Source organism: Monodelphis domestica, chromosome 2, assembly GCF_027887165.1.
Source record: "Monodelphis domestica isolate mMonDom1 chromosome 2, mMonDom1.pri, whole genome shotgun sequence".
NCBI classification, from domain to species: Eukaryota; Metazoa; Chordata; class Mammalia; order Didelphimorphia; family Didelphidae; genus Monodelphis; species Monodelphis domestica.
Window position 1 is genome coordinate 458,972,207 of NC_077228.1, and position 24,765 is coordinate 458,996,971.

General features: G+C 39.1%; 1 protein-coding gene across 1 annotated transcript in view; it reads right to left on the reverse strand.

The window, feature by feature from the left end:
• ABCA4 (ATP binding cassette subfamily A member 4) overlaps positions 1-16,619 on the reverse strand; it is a 203,038-nt gene extending 186,419 nt beyond the window's left edge. The window contains exon 1 of the mRNA XM_056819098.1: positions 13,070-16,619. The gene's annotated coding sequence lies outside the window, so the exon portion shown is untranslated. The remainder of the gene's footprint in view (positions 1-13,069) is intronic.
• Between the last annotated feature and the right edge of the window lie 8,146 nt (positions 16,620-24,765).

Genomic DNA, 24,765 nt, shown 5'->3' on the forward strand with positions numbered 1-24,765 from the left:
AGCTATTAAGAGTCTGAGGCTGCATTTGAAATCAGATCCCTTTTCCTAGGAGAGAAGGAGCAGGCTCGGTATTGATCTCTTCTTTGGGAGAGTCCCATAGCTGGGAGTCATACTTCATTTTCTCTTCCTCCAGCAATAGAGATGATATTTGGTGTCAGAAGCAATCTTCAAGATTATTTGTATAAGAAGTAGATAGATACAAGGTTTCTTGGGAGGAGGAAGACAGGAACATTGAGGAGGATCTGGAGAGCCTTGGTGTAGAACATGGAGGTGCTCCAGCTGAGCCTTGGAAGAACCAAGGGATTCTAAGAGAAGAAGAGCCAGGGGTCCCAGTGGATAGAGCACAGGGCATGAAGTCAAGAAGACCCAAGTTCAAATTCTCTTTCAGACACTTATTAGCTGTGTAAGTCTGGGCAAGCCTCTATTTACCCCCCCCCCCCATCTCCTTCTTCTGTAAAATGGGGTGAGAATAGCACCTGCCTCCCAGGGATGTCATGAGAATCAATGATAGAATCTTTGTAAAGCATTCTGGAAAGCTAGTTAGCTATTATTAGGGGGAAGCTGGAGTGCATTCTGGGTACAGGGGACAAGTAGGGACTTCAAAGGTACAGAAAGATGAATGAGTATGCTGGGAAGGAGTATCATGGAAGGAAAGCCACAAGCATATAGTACAACATCCTCTTTGTTTAAATGAGATAACCAAAGCCCAGAGATGTTAAATGGCTTGTCCAAGGTTACCCAAGTCAGTGTCAGAGGGGGATTTGAACCCACATCTTCTGACTCTAGAATCAGCACTCTTTCCCATGGGACCCAAGAATATATGAAAAAGACTGAAGTCAAAGAAGAAGGGCATGGCAGAAGATGAGATGGAGAGAGTGTCATGGAAGCAATGGACAAAGTTGGATACATTTCAAGAGATAGCAGAGGAGAGAAGGACCCAGCATGCATGGGGTCCATGGGGGTCAGGAAGAGTCAGACACAATGGAACGACAAGGATAACAGAATGAGGACCTGAAAAGATGAGAATCCCGCCCTACTCTGTCTCCGTTCCACCAGCCAGGAGACCAGAGCTTTCTTTTCTTCATCCTTGAAACCCTGGGACTCTGATTTCCATCTCAGGGGGGATTTGAGTCATGCCATGGTAGAATCGGTTGTGAAGGGGCTGGGAATGTTTAGTCCAGAGAATACAAGACTTGACACTAATTTTCAAGGATTTCAGAAGATGCCATGTAAAAGGGAATCGGTCAGATCTGATTTTCTTGGTCCAGAGGCAGAAAAAGAAGGAATCAGAAGAAATCAGAGAAATGTCCATTTGAGGTCTTAATAAAAGGTAGCCTCAAACCTTGCATAGTATCAGGAACACGGGTTCAAGCAAGGGTTAAACTGGAAAAAATTTAACTGGCTTCTCCCACAAAAACTAAACTAAAATGTAAAGGACACATTTTGAAGCTTAATCTGCATTATTAACATTTTCTCCATCACTTTCTTAAGACTCTAGATATTCAATAAAAGCATTCAGCAGACCCTGATTTATTGCTGGTGTTCTAGGTGTAAAGGTCTCTTGGGAGAATTGACTCCAGAGCCCCATCTTTGATATGTCCTTACTAGGGAACCTTGAGAAAGGATTTTTGTTCAAGCAAACATTGAATTAGAAAATAATAAACCTATTTTAAAAGACATTTTATTTCACCAATTACACATAATAATTTTCCATGTAAGTTTTCTGAAGTTATAAGATCCATGTTGTCTCCCTCCCTCCTTTCCCTTCCTCCTCTCAAAGGTGGTAAGCAATTTGATCTGGGTTATACAATGTATTATCATGCAAAACATAAATAATAATATTTTGATGGTTATAGACTAGATAGACTTGTAACCAATACACAGTACTGATTTTAGGACAGAAAGGAAGGGTTTAAAAAAGAATATATAAAGAAGATTTGATTATAAAGATCAGAAATTCTTAACCTTTCTTATGACATGGAATCCTTTAGCAATCTGGTTAAGCTTAGGGAGTCCTGATCACAATAATCCTTTTAAATGCATAAAATAAACTATATAAGATTGCAAAGAAAACTAATTAAATTGAAATATATAGTTATCAATTTTTTATCTGCATGGACTTTTTCTCTCTTTTTCAATGGGAAGGTGGAATAGAAAGGAAAGAAGGTTGTTTTTTTAAACCTTTGCTTTCTGTCTTTTTTGTTTGTTTTAAAACTCTTATCTTTGGTCTTGGAGTCAATACTATGTTTTGGCTCCAAGGCAGAAGAGTGGTAAGGGCTAGCCAATGGGGGTTAAGTGACTTGCCCAGGGTCACACAGCTAGGAAGTGTCTGAGGTCAAATTTGAACCCAGCACCTTCCATCTCTAGGTTTGGTTCTCAATCCACTGAGCCACCCAGCTGCTCCTCCCTTACTTTCTGTCTTAAATCAATATTTGATTCAATACTGTGTATTGGTTCCAAGACAGAAGAGTGGTAAGGGCTAGGCAATGGGGGTCAAGTGACTTGCCCAGGATCACACGGCTGGGCAGTGTCTGAGATCATATTTGAACCCAGGATCTCCGGACTCTAATCCACTGAACTACTCAGCTGCTCCCAGGAAGTTAGATTTTTATTTGAAAATAATTAAAGCTATTACTTGAGGATTATTTATAAACACCAGGTTAAGAATCTCAAATAGAGTAGATTTCCAGAGCCCCCTTACAGATATTCCAGACATTTTCTCATTTGACCCTGTGAAGTTGGCACTATTGTCTCATTTTATAGATAAAGAAGGGGTTAGACAATACGGCCTCAAAGACCCTAAAAGAAACGGATCCTGTGGTAGTGACTTCTCCAGGGTCAAACCGCTAGGAAATTGATGCTATCCGGTGGATTCGCACGAGAGGGTTTGACGCTTCATAACACCATTTGGGTCGCACAACAGTAAGTGGGGGCAGGATTTGAAACCTTGTCTTCTCGTCCATTGCATCACAGCGCCTCTCCTAAAAGGACCGCTGAGGTCCCTTCAGCGTCAGATTCCGTCTCCTCTGGTCCCAGGTAGTATGTGAGGGAGGTCAGTTTCAGGTCAGCGCCGAGCCCCGAGTCTCTGTCCAGAAGGACACAAAAACCAGCACAGCGATGGCTCTCGCGCTCAGGGGAATTTTTTTCCTTTTTGAGGCAGAGAGGCAGAGACTTCTTCCCCTCCTCCCTCAATTCCCTTGAATTGTTCACTTCCTCTCCAGCTCTCCAAGGCTTTCTTCCAGCTGCTCCCTACAGTCTTTCAGCCTCCACCCAGGCATCCTGTTCGGTTTCCTCCTCCGCCTTGCCACCTGCGCAGCGATACCTCCGCGGCTCACTCTCGCAGGGTAGAAGTATGTTTTTCGGTCGGTGGCTAAAGCAAAGATTGAAATAGCCTCTACAGGTATCCCAGAGGGGCTGCCCCTGTGGAGGCGGTAGCTGCGCTCCATTATCCCTCCGTGAGCCTTTACTCAGGACCAAAAGAGCATCACGCGCAGCCCCAGATTTCATTCTTGAAGACTAACTTTGTGAATGTTACCTCCAGAGAATGAACTGAACAACGGAAACACGAAAGACTTCATTTGTAGGAACGTGTCCGTCCCCTGGCTGGTGCCTTCTGGGATGCGGGGATGGAGAGAGGGGCTGGGATACTTTTGGATCAATTCTAGTAACGCTAAAAGAAACTTAATAGTTCTATGATAACGGGCAGTCGGTTTTCTTTTTTGAGCCTCAGTTTCATCAGCTGTACCTCCTCTACCTACTTCTTTTTTTTTTTTTAAACCCTTTTAAACCCCTTCTGTCTTGGAATCAATACTGTGTACTGGTTCCAAGGCAGAAGAGGGTAAGGGCTAAGAAATGGGGGTCAAGTGACTTGCCTAGAGTCACACAGCTAAGAACTGAGGTCAGAATTGAATGCAGGACTTCTCTTCTCTAGTCCTGGCTCTCAATCCACTAAATCCCCCTAGCTGCCCCTTTGGCTAATTTTTGTAGGATAGGATTTTTAATAGGCAAAAAAAGACCCTGAGAGACTCATCTCAATGAACCTATAAAGAACTAAGTGACTTCCCCAAGGTCTCTGAATTTGGGTCTTCACACTTAAAATCCATTTCTTTTTCCAAACCAATCAATAAATATTCATTTATTGATTGGTGTGGTTTTTCTTTTTTTTAGTCAATTTAGAACATCATTCCTTGGTTACACGAATCATAATAAGTATTTATTAAAGGTTAAGGATGTCTGTCCACTGCTTTCTTTCAAGGAGTCCATTTGGGATGGGTGATCGTTCCTCTTTGGCGCTGAAGAGAGGACCAGTGCCATCAGCCAGTGACATTTTGAAGTCATTGACCTCACTCTCTTCCAGAGTCATTAAAGTCCAGCAGCAAGACAAAAGTTAGGATAATCAATGGTTTGGATGGTGTCTTCTGTCTCTGACCAAACTCTAGGCACTCCATAACACCTGCTTTAGCCACCTTTGCAGTTAGTGCAACAAACTGTTCTCATCTGCCCCTTCCACTGGGGGAAGTCTTCATTCATATGCCAGGGGAAGACACCCCCTAACTCACTTTTTAAAGCACACACAGATGCATTTGCCTTTGCATGGAGAAGTGAAATGATTGCTCCAAGGTCACATAGTAAATATATGTCAGAGGCAGGACTTAAATGGAGGTCTTCCTGGCTCTCTTACCTGTTTTCCCAGGCTGCCTCTCAAGACTCTAATGTCTACCAAATATCCCCTAAATCTCTTTGATAAGTAAGCGTCTAGGAGTACACACAACCCAGGATGGGGGTTTGAGGTGGGTCAGTTACCCTCACAGAGAGGTGGCTAATAGGGGCAGAAGAAGTCCTCTTGTAAGGTCACCCTCACTGGATACCTGTTGGTTAGAAGTCTCTGAAATGGGAACTCTCATAATCTCATCAGTTCTTTAGATATTCCAGTATTTATGTCAAGAAAACCCCAAATAGGATCACAAAGAGTTGGGCGACTCATCAAGGAAATTTTATAATCTCATCAGTTCTTTAGAACCATCTTGGGTAGGGAAGGAGGGACAGGAAGGATTGTCTATTCCTGGTGAACCTTTGGAAGATGGGAGATGGGGTGAATACAGTTTAGATGGGATTACCCAAAAAATGGGGAGTCAAGCTACTTGGCTCAGAACCCGCTTCCTATTTTTCCTGACTCCTTCCTCAGAAAACAGCTCTAATGATGATAATTTCCAGGGGAATCACTGCAAATCCAGGGCAGATAACAGGACTTCTTCCTCTAAGGCAGGAATGGGTTCTGTCTGCAGCCCCATTGTCCCCACCTCAGAGGCTTCCTGCCACCCACTTGGGACGAGTGGCGGAGGGTGAGCTGGAGAAGGAAATGGCAAATCACTCCAGTACCTTTGCCAAGAAAACTCCAAACGGGTTCACAAAGAGTCGGACACCACCAATTAACAAGATAAATCTCAATGGCAGTGAGCACTCTGTGAAATCCTCGGTCATCTAAACTCTGATCTGGCTCCATGTCAAGAAGAAAATGCATGGCGAAGATCTCGCAGCCAAAACTGCAGAGCACTAACGTGGAATGGCTTTAAAGAACTTGTGGGCAGGGCAGGGAAGAGAGGAAGTGCTGAGAATGGAGTTTTGTTAGAATTTATGATCCTGTTTTTACTTTGTGGGCCTGTTGTAACACTAAATAGATGTTCTTAGAATCATCCATTCAACCAATATTTATTAATCGCTCAGCACGTGTGAAGCAGTGCCAGGCACTCTTCATGTGTTTATGTTTCATTTTGTATAATATATATCATTTTATCTAATATAATAGGAATAGCCTGCATTTATATAGCCCTTTCAGGTTTAACCAATGCTTTACATATATTATCTCATTTGATGCCCACAGCATTGTGCCCATTTTATAGATTAAGGACCTGAGACTCACAAAAGTCAAACTTCTTACCCAAGATCATACTGATGCAAAATTTCAATTCAGTGGTAGCTAGTTGGTGCAATAGAAAAAAAGTCATGAGCCTGGCATTAAAGCTGCCCTCAGACACTTAAAAGTATCCCTGGGAAAGCAATTTAACCTTGTTTGCCTCAGTTTCCTCATCTGTAAACTGAGCTGGAGAAGGAAATGGCAAACCCCTCCAATATCTTTGCCAAGAAAACCCCAAATGAGGTCAGGAGGAGTCAAATCAAGAGTGATATGGCTAAAAAACAATAACAACAAAATTTATGGGGGAATGGGAGGTCCTGGGTTCAACTCTGACCTCAGACACTCAGCTCTGTGACCCTGGGCAAGTCACTTAACTCCAACTGCCTAGCTCTTACCACTCACCTGCCTTAGAATTAATTCTAAGTTGGAAGATAAAGGTTTAAAAAAACAATTGATGGAGGGATGGACCATATGAGTTTCCGAGGTCTTTTCCTGATTCAGATCTTTGATCCTAGAGAAAGGAATATGTTAAAGGTCAACCAAAATTTCCCACTCAGTCCATTTTCTAGTCTCCCTTGGTATTCCTTCCAATGCAACCATCAATGGAGCCCAAGTCCTCCACCAATTTGCACCCACATTCTTGTTAAGGATGGAAGAGCTGATCAGATCAGACCCATCAATAGAGCGGCTTGGTCACTTGGATTCAAACGCCTACAACTACACAATAAATGCAAGAAGATGAAGAAGAGGCTGTTGTCAGACAGGACCTCAGAGGCAGTGTGCTCAGTGGGCAACATTCCCAGGATTCCTGCAGCTTTTCACATCACTCTTCTATAGCCCTTCACCATGATATGTTGAAAGTAGGCGGAGATTTAGTTAGGAATTTTAATTCTATAGCTTTAACTTAATTCTATTTCTAGTTTAAATTCTATGACTAGATGACTGTGGATAAGGCACTATAATCACCCCATGACTCAGTTTCCCCATCTGTAAAATGAAGGTGCTACTTGATCCATCATCTCCTTCCCAGGGTCATTAGGAAGAATGTCCTTTGTAAATCTTAAAGTACTGTATGAATGTGAGCTGCTTATCATCAGCCTTCCAGCAACTACATTTTTCACCTTTTCTTCTTGTTCCCAGAAAGAAAGTGAGTCAGGGAGACAATTCTGTTGGGGCGCTGGGGTGGAGAGCAGAGCTACTAAATTCTGAAATTTCTCAGACATTCCTGAATACCACACGGTAAAGATTTATTCATTCTGGCAGCTCTGAGTGCCCGGTCTCTAGAGGAGTGGATTTTGTGGTGTGCCCAGCAACTGGAGAAGAGAAGGATTATTTGAAGCAAGGAGAAAAAAAGTCAGAACTTCAAAAGAATTCCAATTTTTCTAAATCCAAAATTTTCAGCTGGCCTCCAGCTGCACCCAGGGTCTGTGACAATGAGGATTTATTGCTCTGACCAAAAATACTGGAAAAAGAAAAATTGACCAACATGGGCTGCTTTTCAAAGGGGAACTCCATATTTTCATTCAAATCCACTCCAAAGAGAGATTCACTTTGAATACATTTGCTGCTTACTTTCTGTCTGGAAATCAAGGACGTCAATTGATAGCTTTGTAAAACCCACTTTTATCTTATAAATAGATGTAAAAGTAAATGGCATATCCCGTCCCTGGGTGATAGAAAACCACCTCTCCAATAATACAACAACCACAAAGTAGCTAACAGCTAGTCAGGGCTGCAAGAACATCAAGTTCTTGACAAATATTATCGCATTTGATCCTTAAAACAGCCTTGGGAAATAGTTGCTATCATTATCCCCATTTCATGGGCAGCTAGGTGGCACAGTGGCCAGGGAGCTGGGCTTGGAGTCCAGAAGATTCTTCTTCCAGATAGGATGTGTTCTGGGAAACACTGCATCGTTTGGCTGAAGTTCTAGGCAAAAAATAGTCATGTAAATCGCTGAACCTCAGTTTCCTTATTCCTGTAAAATGAGGATAAAATGACTCTGGGGTTTTCTTGGCAGAGACCCTGGAGTGGTTTGCCATTTCCTTTTACAGTTTGTTTTACAGATGAGGAAACTGAGGCAAACAGGGTCAAGGGACTTGCCCAGGGCTCCCACAACTTGTGTCAAGACCAGATTTGAACTCAGGAAGATGTACTTCATAAAAATAAAAGCACACATTGTTTGGCAGAACATATCCTATCATTTCCCATGGCTCCCATTGCTTCTATTATTCCCTATTCCCAGATTATCCTACCATCATCTATGCCATTTGAAATCAGACTCACTGCTGCCTCCTCTATGAAACTCTCCTTGATCTCAGCTAGAAGTGACTCCTCTCTTTTTTGAGCCCCAATACTTTATTTAGGCAACTAGAAGATGCAGTGGATAGAGAGCCAAACTCAGACTCAAGAAGACCTGAGTTCAAATTTGGCCTCAGTTGTGTGACCCTGGACAAGTCAATTAATCCTATTGGCCTCTTTTACCTCATCTATAAATTGAACTGGAGTAGGAAATGGCACACCACTCTAGTACCTCTGCCAAAAAAAACCAGGAAGGGGTCATGGAGAGTCAGAGTCTCTCTGGTAGAATGGAAATATTCCACTTTATGCATATAATTATATATACATATACATGTATATATGCACGTGCCTATACATACATGAATGTGTACATACATATGTACATATGTCAATGTGTATAATAGATATGTGAATGTATTTAACACATTTCTATGTTTATATAATACATTTATATTTATTATAATTATTAAATAATATATTGATACAATATTATATTAACATAATAGTGTAATATATTAATTACAAGGTAAATAAAATATATTCATTATAATTATTAAATTTATATAAAACACAATACAGTATAGTATTATATTAATATATTACATGAATGTATTATTTATATATTATATATTATTTATATATTGTGTTTTATTATTTATATTTTATTATATATTTGTTGTATCATATATTATTTATCATTAGATATATTACATTATATCATATTATATCATATCATATTACATTATATTTTATATTATATTGTATTATATTATATTTAATGTGTTATCTTCCTTCATGAGAAAGAGATTGATTAATTCTTTGTATCTGTATCTCTGGCTCCAGGTATAGTGCCTGGCAATTTCTCAGAACCTAATACATGCTTGTACGTTATTCAATTGTTGCCCCTTTGGGGGATTTTCTTGCCAAAGATGCCAGAATGGTTAGCTACTTCCTTCTCCAGCTCATTTGGCAGAGTAGGAGACTGAGAGCAACAAGGCTAAGTGACTTATCCAGGGTCACACATCTAGGAAGTGTTAGAGATTATATTTAAACCCTGGTCTTCTGGACAGGTGCTCCATCTACTGTGACATCTGCCTGCCTGGTCTCTATGAACCCATTTATATTTGCTGTCTCTCCCATTAGAAGGTAAGCTCCATGAGGGCAGGGACCAATTTTTGCTATTTCTTTGTATACTGGGCACTTAGTAGAAATAAACACTTGATTTGTTGAATGCATTTTGAAGCCCTTCCTTTTCCTTTTTGTCCTTTGGGGACAGACCCCACGTTTTAGCCATCTTTGATCTTCCTCTCTCTATGTGGCACTTAATATCTCCTAAAATGGATCAGGCAAAGGAAGGTGGGAAATGGGAAGGAAAGCCAGGAGGAAAGAGCAGAGAATGGCAAGTGTTGGTAGGAGAACCCCACCACAGGCTGGCTAGGAGGATGTCTGAAGTCTACACCACCAAATGTGGAAGCAGAACACCCCAAAGACTTCTTCCATAAGGGGTGCCTTTTGTTCCCCTCCCAGGTTAAAACCTTGAAAGATTTCTTGGATAACTGCCTTTAGAGCAGGCTGGCTGGGGCCAGATTGCCCAGCAGTAATCTCCCTTGATTAGATTATGAATTACATTTGAAGTCAAGTGAATTTGTTTTGGTCCAGCTCTTCTTTTAGCTGAGTCGGTGACCTACTTTCATTCAGATTAGAGGGTGGGATTTGTGAAAACATTCCCAATGAGCTTTGATAAGGCATTTTAATTCAGTTGGGGATTGGCGGGATAACTGGTTTTAAAGCCTGGAATGTCTATTTCCAATAAACACAGGCCTTTGAAGGGGAATCAGGGAAAAGTAGGATTAGGAAGAAATTTCATTTTATTTTTAATATTCATCCAAAGCACATGCCGGGAGGAAGGAAACTCCCCCATGGCCAGGTCAGTGTGCCTTTGGCTATGGTTTCCTGGCTTCTTTTTCAGGAAGTGAGAGCAGAGGTCCAGTAGGCCAGAGGCTGGATGAGTCACCATTGGTGACCTCTGGAGCTGGGGCTCCATGGAAAGGGGTGAGTTACAGCTGGACGGGGGAGCCCAGGGTTCTGGGACTGGAGGGGGTGGAGGGTCAGCCCTGGAAGTCTCCTCTCCCAGTCTGGGTTTAAGGAAGGTGCCCAGGGCGGCATCTCCCCATTTCCCACCCAGCTTTTGGAATTGATGGCGGTCCTTGGGCATCCTCCTCCCTTCAGTTCCTTGTTGATTTCTCCCTTGAGATGGGAACTCCTTGAGGTCTGAGGCTTAGCACACTAGTACAAGTGGCCCATAGTAGGTGCTTCATCAGTGCTTAGTACCTGACTGACCCCAACCTATGAGAAGCTTAACAGCGGGTGAGCAGGGTTGTATTTGGTAGATAAACCAGTTCTCCTACTGAAATAGGCCAGAAACTTTCACTTGATTTCCAAGCAATGAAGTGTTTTCTTTCTTTCTTTTTTTTAACCCTTACCTTCCGTCTTGGAGTCAATACTGTGTATTGGCTCCAAGGCAGAAGAGTGGTAAGGGCTAGGCAATGGGGGTCAAGTGACTTGCCCAGGGTCACACAGCTGGGAAGTGTCTGAGGCCAGATTTGAACCTAGGACCTCCCATCTCTAGGCCTGACTCAATCCACTGAGTACCCAGATGCCCCCGAAGTCTTTTCTTAAAAAATATAAATAAAAATATACAATATATTTATAATACCTTATCTTAGAATCAATCCTAAAATAGGCTTTTTCTTTCTCATTTCTCCCTTTTTCTTTCTCCTTTAATCATTTTTCTTTTTCTTCCTTTTCGTACTTTCTTTCAATCATTCTTTTCCTTTCTTTCAACCATTCTCTCATTTTCCCTATCATTCTTTTCCTTTCTCTTTCATTCTTTTTTCTCCCATTTCTCCCTTTCTTTCATTCCTTTCCTTTCTTTTTCTTTCAATCACTCTCTCATTTTCCCTTTCATTCTTTTTCTTTCTCCTTTTCTATCATTCTTTTCCTTTCTCTTTCATTCTCTCATTTTCCCCTTTCTTTCAATCATTCTTTTCCTTTTTCAATTATTCTTTCTTTCTCTTTCTTTTAAATGCTTACTTTCTGTCTTTGAATTGATCATGAATTTTGGTCCAAGCAGTTTAGAGCTCAATTGGGGCTAAGTGACTTTGTCCAGGGTCACACAGCTAGGAAGTGTCTGAGGCTAAATTTGGACTCAAGTCCTCCCAACTCCAGGTCTGGGTGCTCTATCCACTAGCTACCCCAGTTACACAATTTTTGGTGTGTGTTTGGAAAAGAAAAAATGTACACCAGTTGTACAATAGGGAGAATCAAATGAAGAAAGTACAGCAGTGGTACCAAACTAAATAGGGAGGATTTAAGGAATAAATGGGAAGATTTAAGAAGGGCTTTCATTTATTGCAACCTTTTATGGTTCACAAAACACTTTGTATATTATCCTCTAAGGGGCACAGTAGATAAAGCACCACACTTGGAGTTAGGAAGCCCTGAATTCAAATCCACCCTGGACTACTTACTGTGACCCTAGGTAAGTCACTTAACCTTTGTTTATTCCAGTTTTTACCACTGTAAAATGGGCATAACAGCACCTACCTCCCAGTATTATTGTGAGGATCAAATACTATTTATAAAACATTTTGCAAACCTTAATGATATATGTGTATAAAAGCTAGCTATTATTATCTTATTTGACCCTCACAACTATGTTGGAGAAGTGACTATTATTATCTCCATTTTACAGATGAGGAAATTGAGGTCATAGGAAGTAGAGAATCTGCCCAGGATTAAATAGCTTAATAGGACTGGATTCCAATTCACATCTTCTTGACTCATTTACTGCTACACTTATCCAAGGGGTACAAGGAAGGGAAAAAAGTATGCAGCCCCTGCTGTAAGCCTAAGATTTCCTCTCCTCACCTAAAAGTTTGAAAAGAAAGGAAGGCTTGCATACACAAGGTGAGTGGAATCCACTAATGTTAATAAAGCGTTAACCATGGATATAGACAAGATAAACATTGGTCTTTTCTCTCAAATTAGATAATTCAGTAAAGAATGTCATTATGGCAAGTTTTTACTTAAATGCTCAGCTCTTTCATCCATCATCCAATCAGGAGACAAGGGTAGATATCCCTTAGGGGTAGAAAAGATGCCAGCGTAAGTATTTAATTGGGGGGAAAATTGGGAAAAATAAATCGCTGTGAATGTTCCATAACTAGATACCATTGGGTGGGGAATACGCCACCATCTCTTTTTTTTGGTCAAAAGTTAAGGATTCTTAAAAGTTTCAAAAGAAAGATTTGCATGTAGAAACTGGTTTTTGTTTTCCAAGAAAATACCTCCAACTCTCTCCCAATTCCATCTTGTTTTGACATGATTAGTTACAGGGCACAAATACAAATAAAATTATATAGAAAATGCAATTACACCGGAGCCTCTTAACTTTTCCTAGAAGACTTTTTTTTTTTGGTGAGGGTTAGGGAGGAGAGGGACACAAAGGCAAAGGGATACCCGAGCATCCTAGCCAATTGCTTGAATTTTTAACACATCATAATTATCATTAGACTTTATACCTCTCTCAAACTCCAGATGGTAAACTAAGAAGGATTCCGGTACATTCCTTGTACCGGACATGTTTTCTCTTCAGGTTTGCCATAGAGAGAGCATTGATTCAGGGAGGCTTTTTAAAATATATAACAGAGATACAAACAAGGAGACTCTGTTAAAGGGCAACAATAGCACCTAGCAAGATGGAGACTGTAGCACGTCATGCTCACATATATATACATCGACATATGCACACACATTTACATTTACATGTATAAAAATAAATCTTGATCTTACCTCACGTAAAGAGAAATAAAATCCTACAGCCTTTTTGACTCATGAGAAGGTTTCTAAAGAGTTACTGAGAAAACATTTTTCCAGGGCAGCTCATTAAAACAGCCGGCTCAATTCTAAGTAGATTTCTTTAATCACCAAGCTTTTACAGTGTCAGCTCTCTGATTAAGCGCTGCCACGTACGTATGGGAGAAACATATTCTAATAGTAATAATCCGGACACCTGCCTTTCCCCCAATTGTTTCCAAGAGGTCTTTAAAAGCTATAAAGTTACCAGACAATACCACCATTACTCCTGGCCATAATTCCAATGACACATAATTTAGCAATATACAAAAACTTCTTTGGCAGCAGGGATGCAATGGAGTAAAGATCACTTTATAGCTACAAGTGTCTATATTAGCTGTGTGATCGTGGGCAAGTCACTTACCCTGTTTGCCTCAGTTTCTTCATCTGTCAAATAAGTGGAGAAAGAAATGGCAAACCACTCCAAGATCTTTGCCTACAAAACCCCAAATAGGGTCACAACAAATGGGGACATTATTGAAAGGTCAACTCTGTGTTAGCACCTTAAAGGGAGACGCTGCTAGATAAAACAAGGGAAATATGGTTATTAAGTATATAAAAGTAGAAACAAGGAACCTATGTTAAATTTTCTAAGGCTATTGATATTGCAATTCAAAATATTTTTTCTCAAGAGAGATAAAACTGGTGGATCCTGTTAATTTATTTAGGTATTTTTTAATTGTCCAAATCCATAATAAAAAATAAGAATTAAAGTGAAAAGATACAGCATTAAGTTGAGACTCAACATCAACTTAACCTATTTTAAACAAGATAACAAGAAATGGGAAATGGTTCAAAGAAAAACTATCACCAGAAATCACCAGCCACCAATGAGATGGTCAAAAGAACCCAGGGATAGCTTCTTGTCCTTCTTATCAAAAAGTGAAATATAGCTATCATAAACATGAGTTTAGAACATAAAGTTGTTTGTGCCATTTTATAAAGAAAGACAATGGCAGGTTGAGGAGCCATCCCATAAAGCAGTGAATGGAAAAGAGCATTTACAGAAAGCTCAGGGAGAGAGTAAATCAAAGAGGTAGAAACAGGAAGGGTAACAGAGGAAAAAAGTGGAAAAGATGCTGTTACATTTGGATTTTTCATCAAAGTTCCTGATGTTCTGCCCAAGGAAGTAGAAATGGCACTCAAGGAAACAAAAATGGAAAAAGCAGCTAGATTAAACATCTAGAGAGATGTTGTGTATTTGGAGATTAAATTTTGAGGACATTAAAGGAATGGTTCTCAAGATATTCTTCAATTTGTTTGAGACTACAATATTTTATGTTGGAAAAATTTCAAATATGCTTAAATTAATTCACCTTAATTTCTTCAACTAGAAAAAATAACTATGACCAGTCAACAGGAGTATCCTAGCCAATTATTTGAATTCCTAATACTTAAATTGCCAATAATTTAATGTGCTTCTCTTAAACTCAAGATGGTAAGATCAATTAAAAGTGTTTTAAAATCTTGTTTTCTCTCCAGGTTTGCCATGGAGTCAAAAAGAAGTATCTATCAAGCCAAGCATTGTACTAAGCATCATGCTCATCATCTCCAATATCTTTTCCCACCTAATACACCTCCTAGACTATTAGTAATAAGTCAGCTTCCAAGCTAATTGCCCTCATAAATTGATAATAGTTTCAAGGCTTCTCACTTTTAAGATCTTTCTTGTACCTCCTATAAATGATGGCTGCATATTAAATAAAAAGCAACAAGGACTGTCTCTCTTCCTTAAGGGAAAAATTGAAAGAGTTCATAGAAGGCAGAAAGTTAATTAAAATCACAACATCCTCAGTACAGATCCTCAGTATCTGTGGGCTTGGGAGTGAGTGTTTAGGTTGCCTTAATTTCCTCTTCATTAGAGGTGAGGTCTCCCTTTTCATCTTGTATACTGTCAATTTGGTTTTCTTCTTTCCTTTTTTAAATTAGATTGACCAGTACTTTGTCTATTTTATTTGTTTTTTCAAAGTACCAGATTCTAGTCTTATTTATCAAATCAATAGTTCTTTGACTTTCAATTTTATTAATTTCTCCTTTGATTTTTTAAGATCTCTAATTTAGTCTTCATCTGAGGATTAATTTGTTTACTTTCTAGTTTTTAATTTGCATTCCCAATTCATTGACCTCTGCCCTCTCTAATTTGTTAATGTATGAACTCAAGGATATAAATCCCACCCCCACTCCCCCGAGTATTGCTTTGGCTGCATCCTTTAGATTTTGAAAAGATGTCTCATCATTGTCATTTTCTTCAATGAAATTATTGTTTCTATGATTTGTTCTTTAACCGATTTTGGAGAATTGAATTTTTAAATTTCCAGTTAATTTTTTATTTGCCTCTCCATGTACCCGTACTAATTATTTTCAATGCACTGTGGTCTGAGGTTGCATTTATTATTTCTGCTCTTTTGCATATTTGCAATGTTTTAATGCCCTAGCACATGGTCAATTTTTGTGAATGTACCATGTGCTGCTGAAAAGGTGTATTCCTTTTTGTTCCTATTTATTTTTCTCCACATATCTACTAACTCTACTTTTTCTAAGATTATATTCACTTCTCTTACCTCTTTCTTATTTAATTTTTTGTTTGATTTATCTAGTTCTGATCGAGGAAGGTTCAGGTCTACCACTAGTATAGTTTTTCTATTTCATCCTTGAGCCCCACTAGTTTCTCCTTTAGAAATTTGGATGCTATGCCATGTGGTGCATACATGTTGAGTACTGATATTTCCTCATTGTCTGTATTGCGTTTTATCAGGATGTAATTATCTTCCCTCTTTTGACTAGATCTATTTTTACTTTGGCTTTGTCAGATATCATGATTGCAACTCCTGCCTTCTTTTTATCCTTTGATGCCCAATAGATTTGGCTCCATACTTACTTTTACCCTATGTATGTCTACCTTCCTCATGTGTGTTTCTTGTATACAACATATGGTAGGGTTTTGGTTTCTAATCCACTCTTCTATTCACTTGAATCTTATGGTTGAGTTCATTTCATTCACATTCAGAGATATGATTACCAGCTGTGTATTTCCCAGCATTTTGATTTCCACTCCTAGTCCTGCTCTTTCTTCTTTCACTATTTCCTTCTACACCAGTGCTTTGTTTTTAATCAGTTCCCTTAATCCCCACTTTTATTTTACTTCCCTTTCTACCCCCTCTTCTTATTTCCCTCTTATTTTCTTTAGTCTTTTTAAACTACCCCTCCACCCTCTCCCTCCCTTGTATTGCTTCCCTCGACACCAGTCTGTTACTCTTCTTCTCTATAGGGCACAAATCAAGTCTCTGCCCCAATGTATTTGATTGTTCTTCCCTCTTTGAGTAAATTTCAATACACTCGAGTTGAGTATTTCCTATCTCCAACCTCTTTACCCTTCCAGTATATTGATGTTCTCAACCCCTCCCATCATGTACTTCTTTATATTTCCCCCATTTCATTTTTTTCCATTTCCATTTATTAACCTCTTTTTAAAACTCTAGTTGTATATACACACACACACACACACACACACACACACATATATGTGTATATATATATATATATATATATATATATATATATATATATATATATATATATATATATATACACACACACATACATATTTATGTCTTGGCATTTCATCCTATACAGTTTGTCACTGTTCCCTCTAAGTACAATTCTTCTAACTACCCAGGTGATAACAATTTTAAAGAGTTACTTTTTTTATTGGGATACATATCGTTTTAACTTATTGGGTCTCTTTAAAAAAAGTTGGTTTTTTGTTTTGTTTTTCTTTTTTCCTCTCTTTCTTAATTACCCTTTGATTATTCTCTTGAGTTCTGTGTTTGGGCATCAAATTTTCTGTTCAGATCTGGTCTTTTCTTTACAAATGCTTGGAACTCTTCTATTTTGTTAAATGGCCATACTTTCCCCTGTAAGAATATAGTCAGTTTTGCTGGGTAGTTGATTCTTAAGATTGTAGACCTAGTTCCCTTGCTTTCTGGAATATCATATTCCATGCCTTTCAGTCCTTCAGTGTAGATGCAGACAAATCCTGTGTTATCCTCACTGTAGTTCCATGGTATCTGAATGATTTCTTAGCAGCTTGTAATATTTTTTCCTTGGTCTGATAGTTCTTGAATTTGGCTATAATATTCCTGGATGTGTTGTCAGTTGGGGATTAAGTACAGGAGGTGATCTATGGATTCTTTCAGGCTCCACTTTTCCCTCTTGTTCTAGAATGTAGGGACAGTTTTCTTGGATAATTTCCTGTAGGATGATGTCCAGGCTTTTTCTTTTGTTGTGGTCTTCCGGGAGACTAACGATTCTTAAGTTATCTCCCCTGGAATGATTTTCTAAATCTTGTTTTGTGAATGAGGTACTTCATATTTTTCTCAATTTTTTCATTCTTTTGATTTTATTTTATAGTGTCCTGCTGCCTTGTGAAGTTGCTTGCTTCTAATTGTTGTATTCTGGTTTTTAAAGACTGAATTTCATCTCTGGATTTTTGGTCGTCCTCCTGTCTGCTTTTCTTTGGAGGTCATCTTTCATCTCCTTTGCCTCATTTTCAAGCTGATTTAATTTTGGCTTTCAAGACAGTTCTCTGTTTCCAGACTACTTATCTTATTTTTTAAGTCCTTTTCCCAGTTGTCTTCAGCCTCTCTTAATTGTGTTTTGAACTGTATTTTGAGTTCTTCCAAAGCCTGTGTCCAATTCCCTGGAGTTTGTTTTTTTGCTTGATGTTCCTTCATCCTTCTCTGTTCCATTTGCTCTTTGTTCATTGCCTAGATAGAAACTGTCGATTACAATTCCTTTTTCTTTTCCTGTTGTTTGTTCATATTTACCCCCTTCTTTACCTCCTGTAGTTGCCTGCACTCTTGCTCCTCTCATTATGTGTTGGATCTGTGGTTTTGGGCTTTTCTGTCAGCCTTCCCCCTTGGAGCTTAGTCAGCAAATCTTTCAGTGTAGTCTGTGGGGGAAGGGTGTTGGAGCTATAGCTTCCTGGCCCTCTGAGAGCTTGATAAGATTAAGTCCAGCTGAGTTGTGGCTCTAGATGTGCCTTGAGGCCAAAACCTCAATGGGTGGCAATATGGAGTGCCTCTGATGCTGCAATTAGGCTGTCTGATCTGAGCTTCTTTTCCAACTGTTTCCTCACCACCTATGTTTGAGGCTCTGAGCCTGGCACAGCTTTTCCTGGAAGGTACTCCCTCCAGACCAGCACCCTTTCCCGCCCAGAGGTTCCAGCTGCCACTGGAGGCTTAGTGCTCTAGGTGGGGGAGGGGTCCTGGGACCTTCCTTCTTCCTTCCCCTTAAACCTGAGTGTTCTTGAATTCAGGCTTTTGGGGGATGTACCTTTTAAGTTGAGTCCAGCAGGATCCTTGACTGTCCTATTGTTAGGTCTGGTTTTCAGTCCCCTAGGGGCATTTAGTTATTAATCAGTATGTAAGGGTCTTCAGAGGTCTGAGCTTTCACTGCCTTTAAGCCGGCATCTTGACTCTGCCTTGGAGTGAGTGTTTAGGAATAAGGTGGGATAGATACCAAAGCACTGGTAACAAGGAACATTATTACTCCAGCTCACGGTCAAAAAATGTAACATGTTTCAGAGGCTGATTCATTCTGATTCTAGGAGGTTGCTGAATACCTATTACTAGTGTGCTATCTTCTTAAACTACTTATTTTTTATACAAATTACAACTAAAATTGTTTATAAGACAGTAAGTTATTTGAAAAAGTCTGATTATCCAAGATATATAAAGTATGGATTCTAATTTATAAGAACAAGAGCCATTCCTCAATCAATAAATGGTTATAGTATATGAAAAGGTAGTTTTCAAAAAAGGAAAAAAAAAACAAGTTATTTATAGCAATATGAAAAAATGCCCCAAATCACCATTAGAGAAATATAAAATAAAGCAACTTTTGAGTTTCCACTTCACATGCATGAGGTTTGCAAAGTTGATGAAAATGGAAAATGACACATGTTGGAAGGCTTACGGGAAAACTTTAATAAGCTTTTTGTGGTGTGGGTACTGTGAATTGAGCGAACCATTTTGGAAATTTGGAACAATTTGAAACCAAGTGCCACCAAAGTTACTATACTATACTTAGCTTTTGACCCAGTGAAACTACTACTGGTTTTATATCCCAAAGAGCTGGAATAATGAGGAAGAGAACCCATATTCAATAGAGAATAATTACAGCAGCTCTTCTTTGTGATGGTAAAGGCCTGGAAACTAATGGGGTACTTATGAATCAGGGTCTGGCTGGACAAATGGCAAATGAATGTAAATGAATACTATTGTATTCTAAGAAAAGACAAAGGAGATGGTTTCAGAGAAATCTAGAAAGGCTTGTATGAAGTGACACAAAGTGAGCAGAATCAGAACAATTTGTACAATAACAATACCATAAAGACAAACATTGAAAGACTTAGAAACTCTGATCTATACAATGGTCTTACCCAATTGACAGAGAGGCAACAGAACTTGGGGTACAGACTGAGATATTTTTGGACATGGCTAATACAGGAATTTATTTGACTAGGTATTTTCGTTACAAGCTTCCTCTCTTTCTTCTGTTTTTTTTTTCTAATGGATGGAAGAGGGGAACAAAATAGCTAATTAAGTAAAAAATAAAATACTGGGGGACAGGATAGAGCAGTGATACTAAAAAAAAATGGAAGAAATAGATCAGAAGGAACACAAATAAGACAAACAATACTGGAATATCCATGCTAAATTTGAAATATATATTTAAGATTAATTTCTGCCTTAAAAAAAAACAAAAAAACTCTTATCCTTCTGTATTAGAACTGATTTTAAGTATTGGTTCCAAGATAGAAGAGCAGTACAGACAAGGCAATTGGTGCTAAATGACTTGCCCAGGATGACCTCCTGTCCCCAGGCTTGGCCCTCTAATCCACAGAGTCATCTAGCAGCTCCTTAAATATATATCTTAAAAAACAAGCTGTACAAAATGAAGATCAGTGGTTTTCACATAAAATCCTCTTTTTATGTTGGCTTCTTTGCACAGGCAAAAGATTCAAATCTACACATTCATAATAATAAAAGGGAAAAAATGTAAATGTAATTTGAATGACAAATAGGTATCAACAGTCTGCTCAAATAAAAAAACAATAGGAACAAGCATTTAAAATCGACATTGCAAAAAATACAAAGCGATTCAAGACTAGATAAAGCACAATTTCCTAGAAAACTGAATAATTACATAAAATATTTGAAGACAAGTTGAAGAAAACTTTGGCTATGTTAACCAAGAAAATCTTTTAGAAACTTTAATGCTTCCATCTAGCAAACTGGCAAAAAGAAAAAAAAAGGGAAGTCAATGCTGGAGGGGTTGTGGAAAGACAGACATACCCAAAGCAAAGCATTGTGGGTAGAGCTTGTTAATTGTGAAAAAAAAAAAACATTTTAGGAAGCCATTTAGAATTAACAGGCAACTCTGAGATATATGGTCCAGTGCCGGGAGCCATCAAAGTGCGAAAGCTGTGTCCCATACATCATTTTTCCAACACCGTCCCACGTCCAAGACCCCATCCCCTGTGGGAGGCTGGCCCACCCCACAACAGCCCAAACCACCACAATAAAGTGAATATAGCTTTTTTCCAATTGTAAACCTAAAAGCTTTAAACTATGGGAACCTGCCATTTATTGATAAAATATTATAGGACTGTGATTAATGTTTGTGTCTGATTCCAGGAAAAGGGATAAAAACAAGGAGCACAGACTAAATCTGAATAATGCCAATAGAGCACACAAGAAATATTAAAGTGAGACTCGAGGTTGCGATGCTTAACTTATGTTTAAGTCGTAGGACTTCCTTGTATCTACACTCTTTTCGAAATACTCAAACAAGTACAAAGCTTGACTATCATGCTGGCTCCCTATATCCCTGAGGAAAAAAATCAGACAAGGGAATGACATTTCCCCATCAAAATAGAATTCTAATTCTTTTCTTCTTATATTATGGCAACTTTCTGTAGTCTTGGCTACAAATGGCTAAGTGAAATATTACTGCATTTCTGTCCTACATACTTGTGGGATAGAAATTACTTTAAACTGGATCTATACAAGGTCTATTTTGAATTTTTCTTATGTTTTTGATTATTTTTCTATTCTTTTGATAATTGACACATACACCCCCATAACTGAACATTGCATTCTGAGCTAAACTTGATATATTTTTTTTAAATACTTACTTCAGAGGGGATTGTATTTTAATTTAAAATCTAAGAATTTTTGAATTTTTTTTGTTTGAGATTGTATTTTTATAAAAATCCAAGAATTTTGTTTAAGATTTTACTTTTATAAAAAAATTCAAAGATTTTGATTCTGTTTGAGAAAAGATCTTCAAAAAAGAAGCTTGAAACTTTTATATCCAGAGAATAAACTGTTGCAGAAAGATGCCGAAAACCTACACTTCATCAAGAAGATCAAGAATGAACTTTGGATGTGATTGATTGGACTGAACTTTTGATTGAACATTTATTGTAACTGTACACATTTATGCCAAAAGGGACTGCCCCTAATTTGGCTTTCTGTCAATGCGCCTAGCAAACATTGGTTTTGCTTTCTTTTCTTTTCTATTTCCTCTCTCACTATTCTAATTTCTCTTAGAAAATTGAATATTGTGTATATCTTTAGTTAGAAGTGAATTTAGAACTACAAAATGATTATGTCAAATGATCAATGGGGAGACTAGTCTCCCAATGATCATCAGGGGGGATTGTAAACCTTAAAATTTCTTAGACTTATAAATGTTGGAAATTTCACCATTGGGAAATTTCATACTTGGAAAATTTCTTACTGATAGTGTATTGGAATGTGAACCCCATTGGCATGGGAGGTTCCTTCTCCTCCCTTCTTAAGATTACTTTAGGACAGAAACCTTTTGCTGAACAATGGAAAGGGCTTTGACCTATGCTTAAGCACTGAACAGGAATTTCTTTGAGTCATGATTGATTTTAGAATTGATACAATAGAGATACTTGGAATGACAGAATCAGGTCTTGGAAAATACAATTTCCACCCCACTCAGTCCTAACAAGATTTAGGAAGGGCTGCAGCATAGATCAAAATTTAATTATTTGAGAATATGACCTCCAACAGACATGTGCAAAGCCATAGACCTCTGGGCGATCCTGGGTTAAGCTAGAGCCACCATTGGCACAGGGAAAATGATGGACAGTGATTGGTAGATGTGAGAACTGAGGGGAGGGAACTTGGATGGTTTCCTAAAAGATAGAGGGTTCTGAGGACTGGAGGGTGGTTGGAGAGTTTTGGCTCTGAGTGGTTGGAGAGGTGCTCTGAGAAGCTTGCTCTGAAGGAAGCTGAAGGTGGGGGCCTCTGAGACTGTTTCTCCATTTTGGTCACGTGAGTAATAGGGACTGATCTCTTTTCTTTGCCCCAGCTATCTAAGGGCTTGGGCCCTTTGGCCCAGCCTAAACAGAAGGGATATTTAAGCCCTATTCCCTTCTCTCCCCTTTCTCTCTATCTCTAATTCCTTTCTTCCTCCTGTCTGTAATTCAACTCTATAAAAGGTTGACGGCTGACTTGAGTTTTCATTTAGGAATTACATAGCTGAATTCCTTGGCAACCTTAAATTAATATATATCAGTCTTTTAAAAGTGATTTCCTTGTCACACAATGCATATAAATGTTATGTCTACATTATTCTGTAGTCTATTAGGTATGCAGTAGTATTATGTCTTTTAAAAAAACAAAGTAAATACTTTAATTAAAAAATGCTTTATTGCTAAAAAATGCCAACTGTCACTTTTTGGGGTTGTGTGGCCATGGCAATTTCTTAAAATAAGACAATCCTGAAGACAAGTATTTAACCAGTATCTCCTGATTCTATTTTTTTCCCCCAGATGTAAAAGAGGAGAAGGAAAGAAGTCTCTTTTCATTAAAAATGCACTTTTATTGCTAGTGCATCTGACAAAACTGAAACCGTTAAGTCCAATGATGACTTAAGAGCAAGTAGATGCGAAGGCAGAGGTCACCTCGGAAGTGGACTGCTGAGAAATCTCCAATGAAGCTTGCTGGGACTGGCCGCGGATGGGTCTGCCCAGATACCAACTTTATCCAGAAGGGGAAGCCTTGCTCATCTTCACCTCATCTGCAGGATGGTCCTGGGCATCCATCCCCACCATACCACACCGGCTGGTTCTTCCTTTCACTTGAACACTGTAAACCTCAAAATTCCTTAGACTTATAAATGTTGGAAATTTCACCATTGGGATATTTCATACTTGGAAAATTTCTTACTGATAGTCTATTGGGATGGGAACCCCATTGACATGGGAGGTTCCTTCTCTTCCCTTCTTAAGATTACTTTAGGACAGAAACCCTTTGCTGAACAATGGAAAGGACTTTGACCTATGCTTAAGCATAGAACAGGAATTTCTTTGAGTCTTGATTGATTTTAGAATTGATACAATGGAGATACTTGGAATAAATCTCCACCCTATTCAGTCCTAATAGGATTGAGTAAGGGCTGCAGCCTAGATCAAAATTTAATTATTCCAATATCTACCCTACTCAGGTTAACAGGATTTAGAAAGGGCTGTAGCAAAGGAGTAAAGATTTAATCATTTGAAAATATGACCTTCAACAGACATGTGCAAAAGCCAGAAACCTCTGGGCGGTCCTGGGTTAAGCTAGAGCCTCCATTGGCACAGGGAAATTGATGAACAGTGATTGGTAGAAGGGAGAACTGAGGGGAGGAACTTGGATGGTTTCCTTAAAGATAGGGGGTCTGAAGACTCCAGGGGGAGGTGGAGAGTTGGTCGGTGTGGTTCGTGTGGGCTCTGAGAAGGCTTGCTCTGAAGGAAGCTGTAGGTGGGGGCCTCTGAGACTGTTTCTCCATTTTGGACACGTGAGTAATAGGGACTGATCTCTTTTCTTTGCCCCAGCTATCTAAGGGCTTGGGCCTTTTGGCCCAGCCTAAACAGAAGGGGTATTTAAGCCCTATTCCCTTATCTCCCTTTTTCTCTCTATCTCTAATTCCTTTCTTACTCCTATTGTAATTAAACTCCAAAAAAGGCTGACGGCTGACTTGAGTTTTTCATTTAGGAATTACATAGCTGAATTCCTTGGCGACCTTAAATTAATATATATCAGTCTTTTAAAGTGATTCCCTTGTTACAACACTTAGAGGCCGTGGGACGGTTATCAACTAACAGAATTCATGTTGGGGAAGAGGGAGGAGAAGGGGGGGGGATGGGGAAAGGCCAGTTGGTGGCACAGTCAGAACACATACAGCATTAATCAATGAAGTCCGCCGTCATCTGTGGGTGTGCCTCGTGGCTCCCTGAAACAGCCACACTGGTAACCTCAAAGATCACAGATACGGTCATAAAAAAGCCTGAAATGTCACAAGATTTGCTCACATGTGACAGACATGGCGTGAGCACGCTATGCAGGGTTGGTGGCTTAAACCTTTGATGCGTAACACACGCAGCGTCTGCAAAACACAACAGAGCAGAGGAATAAAATGAGGCATGCCCGTATTCAGCCAATAAACATTTATGAAGCGCCGGCTACGAGCCAAGTATTGGGCCAAGTGTGGGGGAGACAAAGAAAGACAAGATCTCGAGAAGTTCATGGAGACATATGGGGTGAAGAAGG